Source organism: Crinia signifera, chromosome 1 (genome assembly GCF_055691185.1).
Source record: "Crinia signifera chromosome 1, ASM5569118v1, whole genome shotgun sequence".
Taxonomy (NCBI): Eukaryota; Metazoa; Chordata; class Amphibia; order Anura; family Myobatrachidae; genus Crinia; species Crinia signifera.
The window spans coordinates 52,898,863-52,922,063 of NC_139217.1; positions in this window are offsets into that span (position 1 = coordinate 52,898,863).

The following is a 23,201-nucleotide window of genomic DNA, read 5'->3' on the forward strand; positions in this document are numbered from 1 at the left end:
GTAGAATAGCAAGGGAATCTCACCGTGTGTACACACCATAAGCTTGCTCCTGATGATCTTACAGCCAGTGGTAAAGATATTTTCCAACATTATAATAATAATAATCAATCATCATCATCATCTTCTATTGATATGGTACTGTACAGAGATTACATAACATAATTATGCATCAGTACATGGGATCTCATGGGCAAGCAGGTGGACAGAAGGCTGGCCTGGGTAATGATTTATGAGAAAGCTGACAGGGTTGTAGTGAACCTGGATTCTTATGTTCTTGTTTGACGGTGTGGATACTGGAAGAGTAGAATAGGGCTATTATGCCCCTTTCCCACTGCAGGTCTTAAGTAGTGAATTGCCATTTTTTTCCCCACTATTTACCATTTAAGGCTGCAGTGGGAAAGCGCCAGAGTTGATTTACCGGTTAAAGTTAACCGGTATTTCAACACGTTTAAAAAGCAGAGTCCTACACGTTTCAGAGCCGTTTTTTTTGGCAGCGGGAACGGGTCTGAAACGGTATTTAGGACCCCCACACCAGTCAACCCCCTCCCCTGGTACCTGGCTTAGAACCCCCGTACCTGTCCTGCCCCCCCCTTCCCCTGTTACTTGCGAGCGCGACGGATCGTGCAGCGGGTCCGTTCATTGAATACCGGCAGGTGACAGCTCCTGACTGACCTCTTGCAGTCAGGGCTGTCTTGGGCACCTGGGCAACCCCCAACCCCCCCCCCCCCCGCCCCAGTGACCCCCTGCCATGTATGACCTCCTGGCCGGGCAATGCACGGACATAATGGGGATTGACAGCACAGAAACAGCAACCCCACTGCTCATCACTCTCCCAGCAGCAGTCCCCTTACTACAAGCGCTGAGCATACAGCAGCCTCAGAGCACAGGTACCCGGGAGCGCAGGGATGCTTGTGCTGGCTGCACACTCCGATCTATATGGCACAGGTGTGTCCCAGGACAGCGGTACATCCATCCCATACACACATGCTACCGGGCAGCACGCACATGGCTATAGCAGTAGCGGGGATGAGAGCTGGCCGAAGCCGCCGCAATACCCGGCACCACCTGCTGTGTGGAGCCCCCCCCCCCCCCCGCCCAACTATCAGATCCTGCCAGCATACACGATGGTGCAAGCACGGGGGGCGCTACAGCCGGAGCCTCTACAGCGTCCAAAGGAGAGTGTGCTGCGGAGTCAGGAGCTGTCACCCGCCGGCACTGCAAGAGTCAGGAGCTGTCACCTACCGGAATTCAATGAACAGAGCACGATCCGACGCACTGGCAAGTACCAGGGGAGGGGGGGTGCAAGACAGGTAAGGGGTTTGTAGTTTGTAGGGGGGTGCAGGCCAGGTACGGGGGTTTGCAGGCCAGGTACCAGGGGAGGGTGGGGCAGGACAGGTATTGGGTGGTATATTACTGGATTACCTATTTTGTACCTTTCACAATGGGTTCAATGTGAAAGGTACAAAAACAGTAATCAGCCAGTAATATACCGTTTACAACAGGCAGTGTGAAAGGGTCTTTATGGCTCAGAGCCGTTTAAAGTCCCGTTTACAAATACCGGGTCATTACACGTTTAGGCAGTGGGAAAGCAGCATTACAGAGTAGTCGGGCAACACAAGTGACATCTTGGATGCATAGTGAGAGGAAGTGGCCAGTGCAGAGGAAAGGTGGCAGTGAGTGGGAGGACCAGAGATGGTGAGAGTCAGTAAGAACTGAGATTAGAGATGTAAGGGTAAACTTACTACAATGGGAGTTCTATTAAAGATGGGGGTGTTTCCCATAGCAACTAATCAGATTCTATTATCTTCTAGAAAGTGATCCGTAAACATATGCGTACTTTGGCAGTATGGATGGTGTAATGGTTAGCATTACTGCCTCACAGGGCTGAGGTCATGGATTCCATTCCCACCATGGCTCTAACTGTGCGGAGTTTGTATATTCTCCCCATGCTTGCGTGGGTTTCCTCCGGTTACTCTGGTTTCCTTCCACAATCCAAAATATACTGGTAGGTTACTTGGCTCCTAACAAATTAACCCTAGAATGTCTGTGTGTGCATGTATATATGGTAGGGAATATAAGTTGTAAGCTCCACTGGGGCAGGGACTGATGTGAATGTTCAGCGCTGCGGAATATGTGTGTGCTATATAATAAAAAAATAATAAACAAGAAGTGGAATCTGGTTGCTATGGGCAACATCCCATCTTTAATAGAACTCATAGTTGGGAGTGAAAGGACAGAGGGCTTTATATGTGAGTCTGTTAGTGCCACTGTCGTTTCTTGGTAGTTTCCTCAAAATACAGGTATAGAAGGCACCAGAGCACTTGCCATGAGAAGGGTGAGTGCATATTCGCAATATCATCTATATATATATATATGACTAGTGTATATTTGTGTGTCTCCGAAACACTGCCATCAGTTGGCAGCAAGTGAAACATCTCTTTCTCTCTCACACATGCACAAACACAGAGGCAATCACAAGGTAACAGACTAGCTTTTGAAGCATTTGTGGTCTTACTAGTGTATATATATATATATATATATCTGTCTGAACTCCTTGCTGACAACATTAAGCTGTCAGAGGACAAATCTATGGCTTAGGAGCATGCATGTAAGTCATACATCATTCTGAGTATAGTCATGTTAAGGATGAAAAGCTTTTTTGCATTAACACAATACATATTGTCTTATTTTCTGGAAGATATGTACAGCACGTGCAGAATGTAACCGGTGAGGCTGCCACCCTTGTGTCACTGCTTTCTCCAATCTTTGCCATCTTGTTTGTTCTCTTAATCACCAAACGACTCCTGCACATGTGTTTTTTGGAAAACGTTAATCAAAATCATATTCTTCATTGCCGTCTACAGCTGTGAAAAAGGCACGACCTCCACCATTCTACTGATCCCTGAAACTACTGAAGATGGGAGAGGATGATGTACATCACACATCCATTTCGTTCAGACATCTCAAAGGAAATGTATAAATATTTCAACATAGAGTGTAACGTGTTTATGCATCTAACGTTCTCTTCTCTGTGATAATAAAAAGCCGGTTATCTTATATCCAGTCTGTAGTAATTATGATGTTTCATAGGTATTTAGCTGGTTTTAAAATCTATAAAGGAAACACAACAGCAAAGATGAGACATAAATGATCACATTACAGTTGGCAATTGCAATGCCCCTTGTGTTCCAGCTGCGGCAATCTTGCATTCACTATGTCAGTGGTACCAAACTGTGTGTCTAGGCACCAAGGTCAGCTCTACCATTAGGCAGCTGTCTAGGGGTTCCAGAATCTGGGGGACACACCTGCGTCTATCACAAATTTAAGGATAACTCTGACAGAGGCATCCGTGGAACTTAATGAAAACATCAGGTGTGGAACATCTAAGACACCAACTCCACACTTCAAGCTGAGGTTCTGGAGAGTTGTTATTGGTGGGGACGGTGGTGGTGGGACCCCAGTAAGTTACTATTAAATGGCGGCCACTTGTGTGGTCAGTGAAGTGAAGTGACCTCTATTGTGACAGGGAGGCAGAGGGTAATGGGGGGATGGAAAAGGGGGACAGGGGGATGGTAAGGTTGCTCTGCGTGCACGCTGGGGAGGAAATGGATAGTCAGCTGCCCCCCCCCCGCACCTGCATCACGGCCTCATTAGCCTGAGAATGCTGGGAAGGCCCGTGAAACGCTGTGTGAGATTGCCATGCAAGCAGGAACCCGTCCTGGCTGCGTATGCACATGTGCAGAAATCATGAGCGCAGTGCACACATCGGACCCCATGCAAACGCAGGCAATCTGCGTACAGACCTGAATAAGGTCCTCAATCCAGTGGCGTAACTTGTGCAAGGCAGCCCCCGCCACTGCTTGGAGGAGCGGGGGCTGCGTGGGCGCTGGCTCCCGCCCGGCACACTGAGTGCCAAAGTGAGCTGCTGCTTTTGCGACTATGTGTTGCTGACGGCCGCTGCACGGCCGCAGCCATGACAGTCTGACAGACTCACTGTCAGACTGTCACATTGCCCTTACTTGATGGGCGGGCGGCTGTCCAATGGGAGGATGGGTGTGCCAGCGGCTGTCGAATGAGAGGGCGGGGGGCGGGCAGGTGCGCGGCCTGGAACAGTGACAGAGGAAGCAGCAGTGACTGCTGGTCCCTGCCTCAGCTTCTCCTATGCGTGTGACGTCATCACGTCACACGCTGGAGAGGGCAAACAGAGCAGAGGAGCCGGGAAGATTCAAGCTGAGCATGGAGGGAGCCTCAGGGAGCAAAAAAAACAGTGTCCCAATCCACCCAGTCCTAGTCCCGGGAGCGCAGGAAGTCTCTCTGTCTAACCTGCATATCTGAGGTGAGGTCCGTCCTGTCTCTCCCCCCCCCCTTCCTCCCAGCAGCAGCAGCAGCACACTGGTAGGAAGTTCAGAACTGTTTCTGTGCACACTCGCAACCTCCGTCTGTCCGCGCAGGCTGGGCAGCTGCAGCATTGTCCCTCTCCCTGCTTTCTGTTCTTGACCGTCCTGCGTCCTGCTCCAGCGGCTGCCTTCTCTTCCCCTGCACTCTGCACTCCGGTTACAGAGCCCTCCCCTTCTACAGGCTTCAGCACAGGAGCTGAACACAACAATAAGGTTAACCCTTTCAAACCCTGGTTTTCTACAGTGGAATGCAAAACAGTCAGTGTCTGTGTCATCACATGTCAGCATATTTGTGTCTGGGTGTCTGTGTTATGTCTCTAGATGTCCGCGTCTGTCAGGATCAGTGTCTCTATGTGCAGTCCGTGTGTCAGCGTATCCCTGTGTATAGGCATCTGTCAGTGTCCATGTGTGTCTGTGTCAGCGTCCATGTATCAGCTTGTCAGCGCCAGTGTTTTAGGATCTGTCCATTTTTCAGCATATGTCTGTTTGTCGGCGTCTGCGTGTCCAAGCGTTAACATATGTCAGCATACAGTACTTTCCATCTGTACCGATTTTCATGCGACAGGGATTTTTTGTCTGTCCCATGACATTTTGCGCCTACACAGAGCATCTATTCACGGAAGACAGAGGGGCTGGGGGCATGCCAGAAGCTCACAGAGCGCTTAGCATGCCTCCATAGTGATTAAAACGGGAGGCATGGCTTGTGGGAGCATTATTCCCAATAATCCTTGCCCCCTCTCAGTGCAGTCACACACTTTTTCTGGCGGCGGTGCGGCTTCGTCGCACAGAAGTCTTAATTATAGAGTAAGAAGCATAAGGATGTGTGACATACAGTATAGGGTGGAATTAAATGCCGCCTGAGTTCAGTGCAGTGCAAGATGTCTGCTGAATTATGACGTTTTTTAAAGGGGCATTAACTTACAAGGCAAAACCATGCCTGTTAAGTTAATTCCCCTTTAAAAAACGTCAGAATTCAGCAGACATCTCGCACTGCACTGAACTCAGGCGGCATTAAATTCCGGCCATAGTGACTTAGGTGTGTGGAGTATAGTGTAAGGTTAATGACAGCATGTGGCATACAGTGCAAGGGGCATTATGATGTGTGATGTAATGTTTAAGGGGGGGGGGGGCGCCAGAAACTTTTTTGGCTGGGGGGAGCAAAATTTATAGTTACGCCACTGCCTCAATCGTTCAAAATCAGAATTAATAATATTCCCATTGGCCAATATTAGCTAACTATCTGATATCTCTATCTCTGGTGACACCACGACAATAATCTCTACACACAGCAAGACTTTCATACAGCTCCAGACTTATATAATATTCCAGAACAACCCAACTCATCTCCCTGAGATACGTTACCCTATTACCCCTGTACACAGTCTACATATAACTGTACAACAAACCTTTGTTACATCAACAAATCCCACTTACTGAAATTCCTATATCCCTATAGTGTACGCTTGTGAGCAGGGCCCTCCGTCCTCTTTATCTGTCTGTTATTACTCAGTCTTTTTCTATTACTGTTTTGTTCCTAGCTGTAATGCACAGCAGAGTATGCTGGATCTACATACACAAATGATAACACATGATAATAATAGTAATAATAGCTACATCCAGGACTGTAAATACAGCACGCAGCGCCTAAATTAACCAATAGTCTGCCAGGACTTGGGGGGAGGGGGGTCATGCAGATGACAGCCGAGGAATAAAATTAATAGTGTGTACACACGGTACAATTTGCCTTCCGATGTTGACGATATAGTCAACATCGGATCGGCATCAGATCAGAATCGGATGCAGATCGCAATGGTTTTAACCCTTGCGATCCAGATCCGATCCCGATGCGCGTTCAGGTATCGCAAGGCAGAAAGTCTTGTCTGCCCTCACTATATAGTGCAGATCTGCACTATATAATCAAGATTGTATGCAAATCGGATGTGCCTTGCGATCCGATCTGATCATATCGGGGATCGCATCTCAAGGCACATCTCACCGTGTGTACACACCATAAGGCCTATTTTATTCCGTGCTTGTTAGCTATCTCCCGTCCCGATGTACTGTGGTGGGGGAGTTAAAGTTGCTAAGGTGCCTGCGAGGTGGCTGTGCAAATGTAACTTACTGATGGAACCATTACTGTGTGTACATAGTTCTACAGCACCAGCCGGGCCGCCTAAAGCCAAAGTTTCTGTTTCCTCCACGCGTCACAAGCCTTAGACCCTACATGCTGGTTGTATAACATTCATTACACGCACATGGGCAGTATGACGGGCGAGTCCCTGAGCGCCCATACACGTGTATTTAGCAGAATTACAAGGGCAGCTACATGTGTAAAAGCCTTGGGCACCTGGAGCCTTTACTCGGGCCCTGACAGCTAGTGCTGCAGGGGTGTAGCCATCATATTGTGGGCCCCATAACAACATTTTGAAGGGGCCCCTGTCCAAGTGCTTCTAGGGACACCTCTCTGAGTCATGCCGTAGTTTATTTTATTAATCCTATTGGCGCTCAGTTCAAATGATGTCTCCTTGTAGAGTTGCTAGTACACATTATGCAGCACAGTACCCCCTGATTCACATTATGACATACAGTGTCCCCAGTGGATAATGTGCAACATTACAGGGCCTCAGTTCATATTATGCACCATTATAATGCCTCAGTTCATGTTACCCCATGTTCCAAAGAGCAGGTTCAGGGGTTTAACTAGATAAACTGTAGGCATCACGGCAAAAGTTTAAAGGGCCCCTATGTACTACACAATGGTGAAAAATGTATATAACACATGTAACTGCAACAGGGATCGAGGGCCCCTCTCAGCCCTGGGCCCCATAGCAGCCGCACTCCATGCAGCTATGATAGTTCTGAATTAAACTATGCCACTAGTCAGAGCTAATAGAAACTATTGGTATATTGAAATGTTCTCCCAATCTGACTTACTCGGTTTTTGTTTCAGCTGAAAACCGTCACACCTTCACTCCTGTGACTGCACCGTCAGCTATAGTCAGAGTCAAACTTTGTGTAGGCCTTTCATTCAGTTCTCAAGTTTTGAAGTATTAATGACTATCTAAATATCCAATTGAAATATGACCCACCCAAAATATAGAGAGGTTAAAGTAACGAAGCGAGAAACACATTTTCTCCCTTTCTGTTACTCTAACCTTTACACCTCTCGATACATTTCCTTCTAGCTCAAAGCTCACGGCTCAGTCCACAAGGACTGCTAGAATGTTAGAGTTCGTGGATTTTTCCCATTATCAGTTCATTAAACAATTGAGTTTGCCCTAGATGGTATAAGATAAATATTTCGATGTTTAGTGGCTTGGAAGCCTGGGATGCCATTTGCCCTCTGCAGTACACATGTCGCACCTCCGTCCCAGCATCAGATTTCAAATGTCCATTTCGGTCATCATTATTATTTCACATTTTACAACAGTGGCCGGTAGATGCTTATAAGTGGCGATCTCGTGAGACCGCATTGTTTGAAGCTTGGCTTCAAAAGTCTACGATTGCAAAGTCACACAAATGTACAGTGACTGCATATTGTACTTTACTTAGTCAATAACAATGGCTTAGAATATTGGGTTTATGGGCGTGATTCACAACTGCTGTCTGGCCTGCATATTTGCAGCATGAGCGACCGCGCAACCACGAGCCATGTACCCGAAGGCAATGAGTGCGGGCATTTGGGGGGTGCTGCCGGTGTTCCTGGGCATTGCGAGGGAGGGCCACTGGCGTCATCGGTGGCCTCCTTCTCCCCTGTGGCCTTTGCAGCGCCGAGTGAGTCTAGACTTCTGCTGCGAGCGGGGGAAGGAATCATTGGATGGTTAATGACCCATTCCATAAGGTACAAAATGCTCTGTTCCTGCACTTTCTTACCAGTGGCAGTTGCAGAGGTGAGGCTGCAGCACAGCCACACCTACTGCCACCCCAAACATCACTGTCCTGGACTCACTGGCAGTTGATGTGACCCCCCATCTTTGAATATTGGACTGTGCTCGAGCCCCACCTCTGTAACTGCCACTGGCAGGGAAGTCCAGGAACAGAGCATTTTGTACCTAATGGAATGGGTCATGTTGGAGGGTATGTGAAGCTCAGTGGTCCGTCCCCAATATATAAGGTTGTGTGACAATAAAGGGAGCATGTTATAAAGCCTGTCACACAGTGTCAGTGTCCTGTCACACGGCAAGTTTACTGCACTCTGTTTTCAAATAAAAATGATCCGTTCCCCTCCTGCACACTGACTGCACCCTCCAGCCCTAATTCCTCACTAGTGCATTGTTTCCCAGTGATTTGTGCTTTTTGACAGGGTCAAGCTGCCGTTAACAAAGGTTAAACAAACGGACCTTTACTTTCTAGCAGAGGACACTGCAGCTTTACCATTCTCTGCATGATGAACAAACCCGTGCTGGGAGCCCTTCCCCGAGACTCAGAGAATAATGTATAGAACAACTGCAATGAATAATTGAGGGCTGTTTCCGTGATCTCCCACTGTCTAATTGTGTGCAGTGACCCTGGGCCACCCTCATTGGCTAAGAAGTGTCTCTGTAATGGCTCTTACTACAGGACTTGGGGTCTATTTCTCATTAAATATTTGTGGCATTTTCCCTGAAATCTCTTGTTTTTAGGGGATGCCAGCAAATGTTAAGTATTAACCCATGGATAGATAGATAGATAATAGATTTATTTCCAGTTTCTTATATAGTGCAGCAGATTCCATTGCGCTTTACAGTCTATATCTATAAAGATATTCCACGTAGAAGAACAGCACTCAGGTGACCATCATTAAATGATAAATACTGTATTGGGTAATGTTTCGGGGTGTTAGCCCTATCCTCGGACCACACCTACAGCAATCAAACACCTCAACACCCACTTAGGTATAAGTATAGTGGGTGTTGGTTTGCTGTAAGTGTGGTACAGAGAACAGGGCTAATACCCCGAAACGTTACCCAATACAGTATTAATCATTTAATAATTGTCTGCTGAGTGCCATTCTTCCATGCGGAATTGTGTGTCTATATATAAAATACTGGAGGAAACTTTGCACTAATCAGCCCGGAAGCTGCGCATGGGACGTACTTGGACGTTCCAAAAGGACAATGATCCAAAACACAAGGCCAAGTCAACCTGTCATTGGCTACAGCAGAATAAAGTGAAGGTTCTGGAGTGGCCATCTCAGTCTCGTGACCTTAATATCATTGAGCCACTCTGGGGAGATCTCAAACGTGCAGATCGTGCAAGACAGCCCAAGAATTTACAGGAACTGGAGGCTTTTTGCCAAGAAGAATGGGCAGCTTTACCATCTGAGAAAATAAAGAGCCTCATCCACAACTACCACAAAAGACTTCAAGCTGTCATTGATGTTAAAGGGGGCAATACACGGTATTAAGAACTGGGGTATGTAAACTTCATGGTCATTTGGGTCGTTTCTGTTGTCATTATGATTTAAAAAGAGTAAACACAGTTGTTTGACAATAAATGGCTTCACCCAACCACTAACCATGAGTGAAAGAAAAGTTTGTGAGTTATCATTCATTTTCTCTGACAAATGGACAGAAAATCACAAATTCTTCTAGGGTATATATATATATATATATATATATATATATATATATATATATATATATATGTTCTAAGAGTAGAACAGAGCTTACATTCTAAATACATTTAGATACATATACCTGGTTCTCTGGTTTCCACCTTCAAACATACTGTTTCTGTAGAATAATTAGCTTCTGAGAGATAGAAAGATAGATAGATAGATAGATAGATAGATAGATAGATAGATAGATAATGGTTAGCATTACTGCCTCACAGCGCTGAGGTCATGGGTTCGATTCCCACCATGGCTCTAACTGTGTGGAGTTTGTATAGTCTCCCCGTACTTGCGTGGGTTTCCTCCGGGTACTCCGGTTTCCTCACACAATTCAAAAATATACTGATAGGCTAATTGGCTCCCAACAAAATTAACCCTAGAATGTCTGTGTGCGTGTACATGTGGTAGGGAAAATAGATTGTAAGCTCCACTGGGGCAGGGACTGATGTGAATGTTCAACTATACTCTGTAAAGTGCTGCGGAATATGTGTGCGCTATATAAGAAACTGTTAATAAATAAATAAATAGATAGATCATATAGCTTCTGCAATGTGTTGCTATGAGATGTTAGAACTTGCACACAGCTTGCCCCCAAATACATACATTAATAAAATGACAGAATCCTTATGAACAGACTAGGGCAATAATCTTGTTATTTGCCATTTTTAGAACATTCTGCCTTTACTTTCCTCCTATCTCTGGTCTCTAGCTCTTGGAGGACTGAAGAGCAGAGAGAATATGTGAGGTAGGTATTTGGGCGCTTTCCTGTGCATGCTCCAGATGGGCTGTGGTATCACTCAGGTCTGTACATTCTTTCCAGGCTGAAGTTAAACTCAGCGTCCCTAATCTTGTCTGCCCTCATCTTGTCAGGTGTCCATTCACATGAGAAATTCACCAGCACGACAATAGTCCTAAAAATAAAGAGGTTCTCTACACGTGATCAGTGCCCCAGCTCAGCCCACCCATCCCAGTCAGTCCTATCTGCTGATGTTAGGGTTACATTGGGCTCCCAGTCCTGTAATGAGTAGAGATGGGCTGGTCTTCGTCTTCTTATTCTTCTTGTTTGTTTTCTATTATTTATTTTCTTTCTGTCTTCATTGCTTGTTTTGTTTCGTGGTTTTGGGTGGGGGGGGGGGGGGGGGGGGGGAGGAGGAGGAGGAGTGTGGTAGGGTCCAGTAAGGTGAGCAGTCATACCAGGTCAAGTAAGAAGTAAGTGATTACACTTCATTATAATAGCCTCATTAATTCGCAGTGCTTACCCCAATTATAGGACGGTATTTAAATCAAATTTTATACCTATAACAAAATACAGAAAAAAATTATTGTTACCCTCATGATTTTAAGGTGTGGGATTTGCTGCATACGCCGATGCAGGACTCCATTCTACCTAGATAACATCTATATTATACCCAGATAAGATCTATAAAATACGATGAAAGTGATTACGGTGATAATCACGATAAAACAAAACTAAAAACTAAAAGAATCAACATTCAGCAGCCATTTATATGTCGTGTAGTCTCTAGTAAATACAACCTTATTCCAATACAAGTCGCGATAGCCTATTTGTCTTTACATGTATGCTATAGGTCTAGGGTTTTTTATATATTTTTTTATAATAAAATGCATTATTTATTAGCTTATTACTGGTTTCAACTTATTTCTGATTTAAAATTTTAAACAAAAACATTTAAAATTGATTTCCAAAAAAACAAACAACAAAAAAAAAAAACATTTTTTACTGTTGGACAATCGCGTGGCTTTATTTTTGAATTATAGATGAAAATACTAAATTTGTATGAAAACTTTTATGTAGCACTAGACGTGTGTGTACACTTTGTATTATTATTATTTGTATTATTGTTATTATTATTCATATTATTATTGTTGTTATTATTATTATTATTATTCATATTATTATTGTTATAAAATAATAATAATAATAATAATAATAATAATAATAATAGTAATAATAATAGTAGTAATGTTTGACAATAACAATAATTTGAGATAGACACTTATTTCTTTCTTGTACAATCAATGTACTTTAGTCTGTGACTGTGCAGACTGGAAGTTTAGTTAATGGGAATAGACTGTTCTTGTGCTCTCACTGCTGGGATATAGATTGGGGAACGAACATAACTGCAGGTAATTCACAATAAAACAATCAGATTTATTCTACATTTCTATGAAGTATTGATGCACATTTTCCAGAAGTAGGAAAGCGAGGGCAGGGCAGCCGCTATCGCCAGCATTACCTGGAACTGACAGATACGGGGAGTGATAGAACTGATAGAAAGCACCACAATCTACCTTTCTATCGATTCCGAGAATAATACACGTTACACAGGGGCAGCAGATGGGAGACAGTGGTATTATGGATCTAGGAGTTGGATTGGAGTCTGTGGGAAATACAAATCGCCAATAACACGTTCAAATCTAACATGTAATAGTAACAAATGCGCTTTAGTGCTGTGTGTGTTACATTATATTTGTATCATTATTATTATTATATATTATTATTATTATTATATATTATTATTATTATTATTATTATTATTATTATTATTATTATTATTGGAATTGTTGTTACTATTATTAATAGTATTTCTGCGTCGTTTATATGCTTAATGGCTTCCCTTATATGTTACTAATAACCACGCGTATAATGTGTGTGTGTATATATATATACATACAAACACCATAATGTAACCTATAGTTTTCCTGCCTGTCTGCCCGTATTATTCCAGCCTGTAATCTCGATAAGTGCTGATTGGGTCAGTGAGGCTTTGAAGTGAGATATGGTGCTGGCCTCACACCCCAAGGGCTGCCGGCAACTCTATCACAAGTGGTCACCGCTCACATTCCAGGGGGAGTATCCACAACACTCATAGCTTTGGTTTGATATATATATATATATATATATATATATATATATATATATATATATATATATATATATATATATATATATATATATATATATATATATATATATATATATATATATGCTGCACACATCCTCCCTGGAATAGGGAGAGAGTGAGTGAAATAAATGGTTGAAATAAATAAGTTAATTGTTTATATTTAAATAAGAGTAACACAATAACATAATATTGTCCCAGCAGGAACCTTTAGGGGGCAAGATCGCCACTGTTAGGACTGATGGGGATGTGTGTTCTGCGCTGGAAGCACCCTTTACATGCCAGGATAGTATCGCATTGATGCCCAGCTGCTGCTGTAATAAATGCTGCATTATCGACCCTAGATGAAGTTTCTATTTTCTGTTGTTGCAAACACTCAGACTATCTGCAGGACTCTGGGATCTGGGGGTAAGAGGCTAATTAGTGCAATAGACAGTCCTGGACCTGGCGTCTGGCAGTCTGTCCTGGGAGCCCAGATCTGACTCTAATGTTTGACCAGAGCAACTTGTTGCAGCATCTGCAGCTTTACTAAAGCTTCATTCCAATGTCCGCAGCATTATTCATAACCTGCATTAGCCGAGAGCTCGCTGCAGTCATATTAATGTTCTCCTAGATGTTGACGTGGCTCCTGCATTTGATGCAATAGATGGGACGAGTCCTGACTGTGGCTGGCCCAGGAAGCTAGCACTCTAATGATGCACCGTGCAAGATCCAGGCTCTGCAATTACCGTGCAGAGAGATATGATGCTTGATAAATGGGGCCCATTTTCTGGGATTTACCCACAAATATTACTTGATAAATGGGGCCCTTAGAACCATACCACCCCCCCACACACACACACCCCACCCCACCCCACTCTTCTTGTCACTACAATGCACCTTATACCCCTTTTACACTGCAAAAATAATTCAGGTCCATCCCCGGTTGTTGCTGGGTTGACCTGGGTCACTGTGCTACGTAAAAGGGACATTTGTAAAAAATCCAGGAACAGCAACCCGACATTCTGACCCAGGTTAAAAGAAGGTTTAATCCTGGGTCGGACCCAGGTTGCTGGGCAGTGTAAACAGGTAATCTGGGTCAAGCAACCCGGGTCCCGTTCACAATATACGGAGGAGGCAGCATCAGCTCCAAGTGCTGCCTCTTCCCCCACCCGATGATGTGCCATTGTCCGCCTTGCCCCCTTTCTGATGTCAGCGACCCGGTTTATTGTCGGGGCATTTTGAGGGATAGTCATCGCAAATGCCGGGTCACTCCTGGGATGGACCCATGTCAAAATCCTGGGTGCGATCCCTTATTTGCAATGTGAAAGGGGTAATAGAGGAGAAAGAGAGAGAGAGAGAGAGTGACAGGGATAGAGAGAGGGGAGGGGGAGCAAACAGGAGATACACTACCTGACTATATGGGGGAAATTTAAAACCACATAGAACTGTGTTGTTACAGCAGGACCATTTTATAAGATATACATACAACTCCTGGGGGTGCGACTATGCTCTGAAATACGCACACATTGTGGGTTATTCTAGTTATATTCTAGATGCAGGGTGCGAGCGGGCATGGCGAACTACATTTCGCCATCCTGCTTGTACCTGGCAGTGCCAGTGAGGGGCGTGGGTCAGCGGCAGGGGGCATAGCCTATGGGAACGCCCAGCCAGTGGCAAACGCAGGATTTTTAGATGGGGGTTTCCAAATGTAATCCTAAATCTACCACTATGCAGCGTATTGGAGCAAGAACGGGAGTTTGGGGGAGCGGTAACAGCCCTGAAAATTGGTCTTTTTATACACTGGTTACTGTATGGAGTACAGTATTGATATTTAACATTACAGATGGTCTATAATACAGGCTGTTTCAAACATTTAAATAAGATAAATGGTCAGGAAAAGGTTAAACATATAATAAATAAATACACAAACATAATAGAACCAGTACTGCACTTTTTATGCTCACAATCTCCCACTGCATGGTAAGGCTCCTGTCTCTTCCTCCAGGCAGCTGCTCTCTGGTCCACTGTGATGTTTGAGGGCTCAGATCCACACATACAGTAAATGTGGTAGAAGAAGCTGGTACACTGGGCATGTGCAGCAGCTCTGCTCTGTCCCTTACACTGCATGATGTGGTGGCAGCTATATTGATCATATTATATACCAGTGCTATTGTTGTCATAATTGAAGAGACTTGCCAAGAGGAGGGGGGTTTCCTGGCAACCAGAAACCCCCCTGCGTTTGCCTATGCCAGCGATTCATGGGCGTTCCCACATCTGCTGCCAGCTGCCATAGAGGTGTCTGTGATCTGTGCGCACTGGAAAAATCATTCGATGATTTCTCACCCAGACCCAAGGCTGCGATTGGATGATTATGCAAATCCTGGATTATACCACATATACTTAGCAAGGCATTGAAGTGACCAGGGTGCAGCAGCTGCAGGACGGTATACAGTCGTTAGGTCGACACACCTAAGGTTGACATACATTGGGTCAACCAATGAAGGTAGACATGGGCTTTGGTCGACACCAGAAAGGTCAACATGGGCGTAGGTCGACAGGGTCATTAGGTCAACAGTCAAAAGGTCGACATGGGGTTTTTCACGTTGTTTTAGCCGACATGTGCTGACAGGCGGTATTTCATGCCCTACCATTAATTAAGGTGCTCTGTTGGCATACAAGGGGCATGTGGGGTGATCTAGCGACAAACAAGGGGAATGTGGGGGTCTGATGGCATACAAGGGGCATGTGGGGTGATCTAGCAACAAACAAGAGGAATGTTGGGGTCTGATGGCATACAAGGGGCATGTGGGGTAATCTAGTGACAAACAAGGGGAATGTGGGGGTCTGATGGCATACAAGGGGCATGTGGGGTAATCTAGTGACAAACAAGGGGAATGTGGGGGTCTGATGGCATACAAGGGGCATGTGGGGTAATCTAGTGACAAACAAGGGGAATGTGGGGTCTGATGGCATACAAGGGTCATGTGGGGTAATCTAGCGACAAACAAGGGGAATGTGGGGTCTGATGGCATACCAGACGGATGTAGCGGTTCTGTTTAGAAATGTTAATCTCATTCAGAGCTGTATGCAAATGCTTCTCAGCTGTGAATGTGTATGCCGCAGCTGTAATTAAATATGCAAATATCGCAGCCACCTCAATGTGTAATGAGACACCCACCAGTGGCTTTGCAAATCCCAATGACTGTGTACTAAGATACAGCATCCATAGCAGATCAGTCAGCTGTCAAAGTGCAGAGTATCCCTATGGCCACACAGTATGACCGCAGGAAGTAAGATTCCCCGTTACCTCCCCCAAATGGTACCTGACTGTCAATCACTTTTCTATAAATCCATTGCGGAGATTTTGCGTTCTAGCAATAATTGCTCAACTGCGCAAAAATTTAATTTGCATATTTCTCTGAATGAGTCCCAGTGGCCTCCTTTCTATCAAAAGCATTTGCAATATCCTGCACCCATTGATTTGTATGGGGTGAATTATTTCCATTTGCACATCAAATCGCATCCCCAGAATATGGAATGCCCCAAAATAGAATATTTAAATCAATTCTGTCATCGTGCTCCAGCCTCGCAGTGATTAATGGCAAAGCTTGAAGATCTGAACACTTGTTATTTGCAGCCGATAGCACGTTGCTGTTCAAAGATTGGTTCTCCCTTTGAAATGCAGGCACTAAAAATTAAGATGCATCTATTGCTGTCATTAAAAGGTGAAATAGTGGTGGCTCGTACATATGCCTGTCACCTCTGGAGGGATGTCTCTGTCTCCTCCATACCGTAGTATGTTTCATATAAGGAGATCAAACATGATAGAGGGAACGCTGGAGTTCTTGCATTCCTAGCGAGTACATTCCAGGTGGTTTCAAAGTGACATATTGTTACTGTAGAAAAGTATGACACCGAGGATTAATGGGAAATATGCTGCACCCCAGCCCTGCTGCTCACGGACTGCTAGACCCCGGTCACTCTATAAATGCCGTAGCAAGAACTGTTCCTGACTGAGGCTCGGCGCAGATTGTTCTGTTTAAGCGCAGTGTTTTGGTATCATGTTTTCAGAACCAGAAATTGGACCTTATTCTGGTTTGTTTGCAAGCCCACGTACATTTGCATGGGGCCGATGTTTTTGCGTTGCGCATGTGCATTTCAGCGCTTGGTGCATGCTTCCATGCTTGCGAATGGATGGCGGGGGGTGGCAGGCAGTCCCATTAGCATATGGGAACGCCCAGCCAGTGGCGTAACTATAGCCACGCAGCCCCCACGGTGGCAGGGAGGAGCTGAGAAGGTGTGGGCTGCGGGGCTACAGTTAGCCGCTGCCATCTGCCCGGCGATTCTGACATGTGGGTCCCGGCTCTCCCGACTCCTGCTGCTTATAAAAAAAGTGACATTCGGAAAATGGCTGCCCCCATACGAAAGACAGTTTTTGAGGATGCTAGTTTAGGTGGCGGCCTCCTCTAGCAACCTTAAAAATGGTCTGCGGGGGGGGGGGGGGGGGTGTTAACCCTATGGGGGGGGGTTGTAAACAGTACTGGGGGGGTTGTTAACCCTGTGGTGGGTTGTTAACCCTACTGGGGGGGGTGCTGGCAAAATTTTTGGCAGGGGGGCGCATAATTAATAGTTACACCACTGCGCCCAGCGTTTCTTGGGTGCTCCCATGAGAACGCTGAACGTTCTCCCGGTAATGGAACCATGATGGACATGCGGGGGGCGGGCAGCTGACATCCCCGGATGTCAGCTGCTTGCCATCTCCCCCCCCCCCCCCGAGTGCACACGCATATGTAAGGTTTCTCAGATGGTTGCTCTATGCGTGCAAGTTCCACATCTTTCAATGGTCACCGACCATCAAAAGATGTGGGCGGGTATATGTAAAACACCCACTCACATCCAGTGCGAACGTACGCACCTTGTGAATGGCGTGCCGGCGTACCACCATTCGCAAGGTAGGATCTGGGTCACTGGCAAGGATGCGAATTTGCATCCGAGCAAATGAACCAGAATATCCCCCATTGTGTACTAGAACAATCCAGTGCAGCCACATGTGTTTAATATTAGTCCTCGAGCCTCTTAATAAACAGTACATGCTAAGCAAAGAATAACACCGTAACGTCCACCACCACTGACAGACGGAGAGGAGATGTTGGGACATGAGTGAGAGACCCGCACAGTCTACGTGGGTATGTGTCATAGGGTCAACAACATGAAGATCAACATACAATAGGTTGACAGGGCTTAGGATCGACACATGAAATTGGACAATGGGAAGGTCGACATGGTTTTTTCAAAAAATTGTGTGTCTATGTCGACATAAGTCGACATGGACACCGTATCAGTGGACCACGTCCCCTCACATGGCTCTTAACTTAAGCCCTGTTGACTTTTAGTGGTCGTCCTAATGTATGTCGACCTTCATACTGTCGACCTAGCGCCCATGTCCCGCCTACGTTATGGAGAGACCAATGAACTGAAGGCACACACAGCCGGCTTAACCCTTTGGGTGCAAAAATATCTGTGAGTGGTGTTCAAAACATCTGCTGGAAGTGCCGGCGCCGCTCACATTTGTTATATAAATTCAAATAACAAAATGTTTTGTGCACAAAAGTTATATGTCCTATATAAGGTCACATGACAGGTCATCATGATGAATACAAATGTTTGCTTGCCAATTTTCGCACCTATTTTGACAGATTCACTTGGCACTCAAAGGGTAAATGTTGCTCTATTACATGAAAGTCAACAGGAAAAATATTTCGGTGATAGGTCGACCCTAATTAGGCCAACAATCAATAGTTCCACCCCATATGGTCGACATGCAACATGGCCAAAAGGTCTACTCTGTCAATTGATCGACATGTTAGGGGTTCACGTGACACTAGCTGACAAACATAGGTTCAACTCAACTTTTTGTGAGTTTTTATGTCACAACCTTTTGCACCTGTCGACCTTTCTAAATGTCTACCTTTTACCTGTGCATCTAATGACCCTGTCAGCCTTTGACACAGTCAACCTTTTGACCCAGTCAACCATTTCCATTTTAACCCTATGAGGTCTACCTAATTAGGTTGACCCATTGATCCATATGATTTACTGAAGCTTCTAGAACTGTCAATTACAGGTGTTACCCCTAGTGACCAATCAGATACGGTCTATCAATTTCTACAATGCAATTGAGATATTATAGCTTGAATCTGATTGGCTACTATGGTCAACGAATCAACTCTTCATTTTTAGAAGCTTTAGTCAATATCCACCTCGGTCCTGTGTGGCAGGCCAGGCTTTCATCTCGGATGGACGTGGCGGATTCATATATAAATGAGTAAATAATTTAGTTTTGTCACGTGGGATGTAATGGCTGTGCCTCGAGGTCAGAGGGCGCCATGGGCTTAGTCAAGGAGCAAAGCATATTTCTAGACTCCCAGGAGCAGATGGGGCATGGCTTTTGGGTAGATTGGCACTGCAGTGGTTTTCTATGTACGGAGAAATCTGCATTATCCTAATATTGAACCCCGGGGCCCTGTGTTTGAAATCCACCAGTTTATCTTTGATCTATTTCATGTCAGGAGCAAAGGTCATTCTTGCCGACTCTTTGTTTCTCCTCTGCGGAAGAAGCCTGAAGAGGAGACTTTTAGCAGTGGTTCTGGGGGCGGGACCAGAGCCTTATGTAATCAAGCCCTGCCCCCATCCTTAGAAATGTTGCGATTTGTGGGTGTATATTGAGGAGGAGGGGCTAAAATTAGGGGATGAGGGATCCAGGGTAGAGATGGGCAAAACGGATCATTAAGCTGAGTCGGGATCCGCCGGGGTGTCTCTGTGAAAAGATACGGATCTTTTAGACAGATCCTCGGCTCACTTCTAAAAAAAAACAGGGAATATACATGACCGAGTCAAAACACTGATCGATGGCTGGGTGCAGAATCGCCATCGATGGCAACCATCGATGGCGTCTGCAACGATGGCCATCCCTGGCAGCAGCAGCTAATCTTTCTATCACTAGTAGTCACAGCACTGTACTGGGCGAAATGTAATAGAGTGCGATTTTTTAGACATGTGCGATTTTTGGTCAAAAACGGCCGAAATCGCACATTTTCCGTAAATCGCACATTTAATAGGTTGAAAATCGCGGTATAAATCGCACTTTTTACCGCAAACTCGCACTTTTACAAAGAACGATTTCTGTTCTCACTTCAAATCGCATCCAGATGTTTTCCTATTAGAAAGTACCCAAATCGCATATGTAATAGGGTGCGAATTTAAAAATCGCAAGTGTCACCTTACCAAAAAAACGCCAAAAAAATAGACTACCTTAAGGCAGGCGATTTCACTCCCAGCATATGTTTCAAAATGTGTTTTAAGCAAAAAAAGTGTCAAACCATAAAAAAATACACCTGAACCTTTCAAACACAGGTGAACGTTATAATTGCTCACACCACCATTATAAATAACACCCTAATCATTTTCACATGTGAGGGAGTTAGCAATGGAGATTATGCAGTGTGGTTTTGAGCTACTGCTGTTGGACTATATGCGGATTTAGGAGCTGCATAGGAGGAGGCAGCATGCCCAGAACCAGGTACCCATTCCACTTCGTGCTGTACGTACTTACCGTACAAGGGTCTACCTGGCCTCTCTCTCAGATCAAGAGGTTGTGCAAATGTTTAGGCTGACTCGCACAAACCTCCTGAACCTATATGAGCAGGTGAGGGATGATTTGGAGCCTTTGGCTAGTAGTAATTATGCGGTGCCTGGACTGCATAAATTAATGTGTGCCCTGTACTTCTTTGCTACTGGGTCATTCCAGTCAGTCCAGTCCAGTCCATCTCCCTGCACTTCCAGCTCTGGATCCGAAGTTTCAACAATTTCAGCAGCCTCCTCCACAGTACTACTGTCAGTGTGACTATCTAATTCCTCCTCCTCCTCTCTCCGCACAGGCAGTGTTCTCCTTGACATTCTCTCCTTATGCACTGTACTTCTCACTCTCATGTGCTTACACCCTCTCAAAGGACAAAATGGTGGGTGTGGGCTTTATATAGGGGGCGAAATGTAATAGGGTGCGATTTTTTAGACATGTGCGATTTTTGGTCAAAAACGGCCGAAATCGCACATTTTCCGAAAATCGCACATTTAATAGGTTGAAAATCGCGGTAAAAAATCGCACTTTTTACCGCGAAATCGCACTTTTAGAAGTGCGATTTTTAGTCACATTTAAATTCGCATCCAGATGTTTTCCCATTATAAAGTATACAACTCGCAAATGTAATAGGGTGCGATTTTTGGTCAATGTTACCAAAAATCGCAAAAAAAATAGACCAGGTTCTGACAGGCGAATTTGACAGAACCATGCACAGATCATTGAGATCTGTGCATGGTTCTGTTAATAAAAATGTGTAAAAGTGTTTTTATAAAAAAAAAAAACGGCGTGGGGTCCCCCCTCCTAAGCATAACCAGCCCCGGGCTCATTGAGCCGGACCTGGTTCCAAAAATACGGGGGAACAAAAAGCATAGGGGTCCCCCGTATTTCTGAAACCAGCCCCGGACTCTTGGACCGGTCCTGGTTCCAAAAATATGGGGGACAAAAAATCTGGGGGTCCCCCGTATTTTGAAACCAGCACCGGGCTCCAACAGCCCGCGGTGTCATGCCACAGCCGGGGGACACTTTTTATACAAGGTCCCCCGGCCAAAACATGAGCACCGTGGCTGGTCAGCCTTGGACGGGGTACCTGGAGGAGTGGGGACCCCCCCAATAAAGGGGTCCCCCCCCCCCAGGCTTCACCCGTCCAGGGCTGAAGCCCGGGGCTGTCACCGGCGTCCGTGGCCAGTGGACGCCGGCCTGATAGGGTTAAATCCATCATACATATCATTACATTGCTTTTTACCGGCGAACTACAAGTGCCAGCAGACCTCCCCCGCATGCTGGGACTTGGAGAACCACAAGTCCCAGCATGCAGGGCATTAATGGGCCCGCTGGGACTTGTAGTCCACCTGTAAAAAGAATGTTTATAAAAAACACACACACAGAGAAGTACAAGTTTATTACACACACACACCTCAATTTTACACCAGCGTTACTTACCATTCCTGGATCCAGCGCTGGTCTGGCTGCTTCACAGCCGGCTCCCCCCGAACTGACAGGCAGCGGGGAGAATCGGCTTTCTCCGTTGCCTGTCACCGGCTTTCTCCGTAGCTTCTGTAGCTCTGTCCCAGTGCTACAGAGGCTGAGAGCGTGATTGGCTGAGCTACAGTATGCGTCTCCATGGAGACGCATAGCTCAGTCCTGATTGGCTGAGCTATGCGTCTCCATGGAGACGCATACTGTAGCTCAGCCAATCACGCTCTCAGCCTCTGTAGCACTGGGACAGAGCTACAGAAGCTACGGAGAAAGCCGGTGACAGGCAACGGAGAAAGCCGATTCTCCCCGCTGCCTGTCAGTTCGGGGGGAGCCGGCTGTGAAGCAGCCAGACCAGCGCTGGATCCAGGAATGGTAAGTAACGCTGGTGTAAAATTGAGGTGTGTGTGTGTAATAAACTTGTACTTCTCTGTGTGTGTGTTTTTTATAAACATTCTTTTTACAGGTGGACTACAAGTCCCAGCGGGCCCATTAATGCCCTGCATGCTGGGACTTGTGGTTCTCCAAGTCCCAGCATGCGGGGGAGGTCTGCTGGCACTTGTAGTTCGCCGGTAAAAAGCAATGTAATGATATGTATGATGGATTTAACCCTATCAGGCCGGCGTCCACTGGCCACGGACGCCGGTGACAGCCCCGGGCTTCAGCCCTGGACGGGTGAAGCCTGGGGGGGGGGACCCCTTTATTGGGGGGGTCCCCACTCCTCCAGGTACCCCGTCCAAGGCTGACCAGCCACGGTGCTCATGTTTTGGCCGGGGGACCTTGTATAAAAAGTGTCCCCCGGCTGTGGCATGACACCGCGGGCTGTTGGAGCCCGGTGCTGGTTTCAAAATACGGGGGACCCCCAGATTTTTTGTCCCCCATATTTTTGGAACCAGGACCGGTCCAAGAGTCCGGGGCTGGTTTCAGAAATACGGGGGACCCCTATGCTTTTTGTTCCCCCGTATTTTTGGAACCAGGTCCGGCTCAATGAGCCCGGGGCTGGTTATGCTTAGGAGGGGGGACCCCACGCCGTTTTTTTTTTTATAAAAACACTTTTACACATTTTTATTAACAGAACCATGCACAGATCTCAATGATCTGTGCATGGTTCTGTCAAATTCGCCTGTCAGAACCTGGTCTATTTTTTTTGCGATTTTTGGTAACATTGACCAAAAATCGCACCCTATTACATT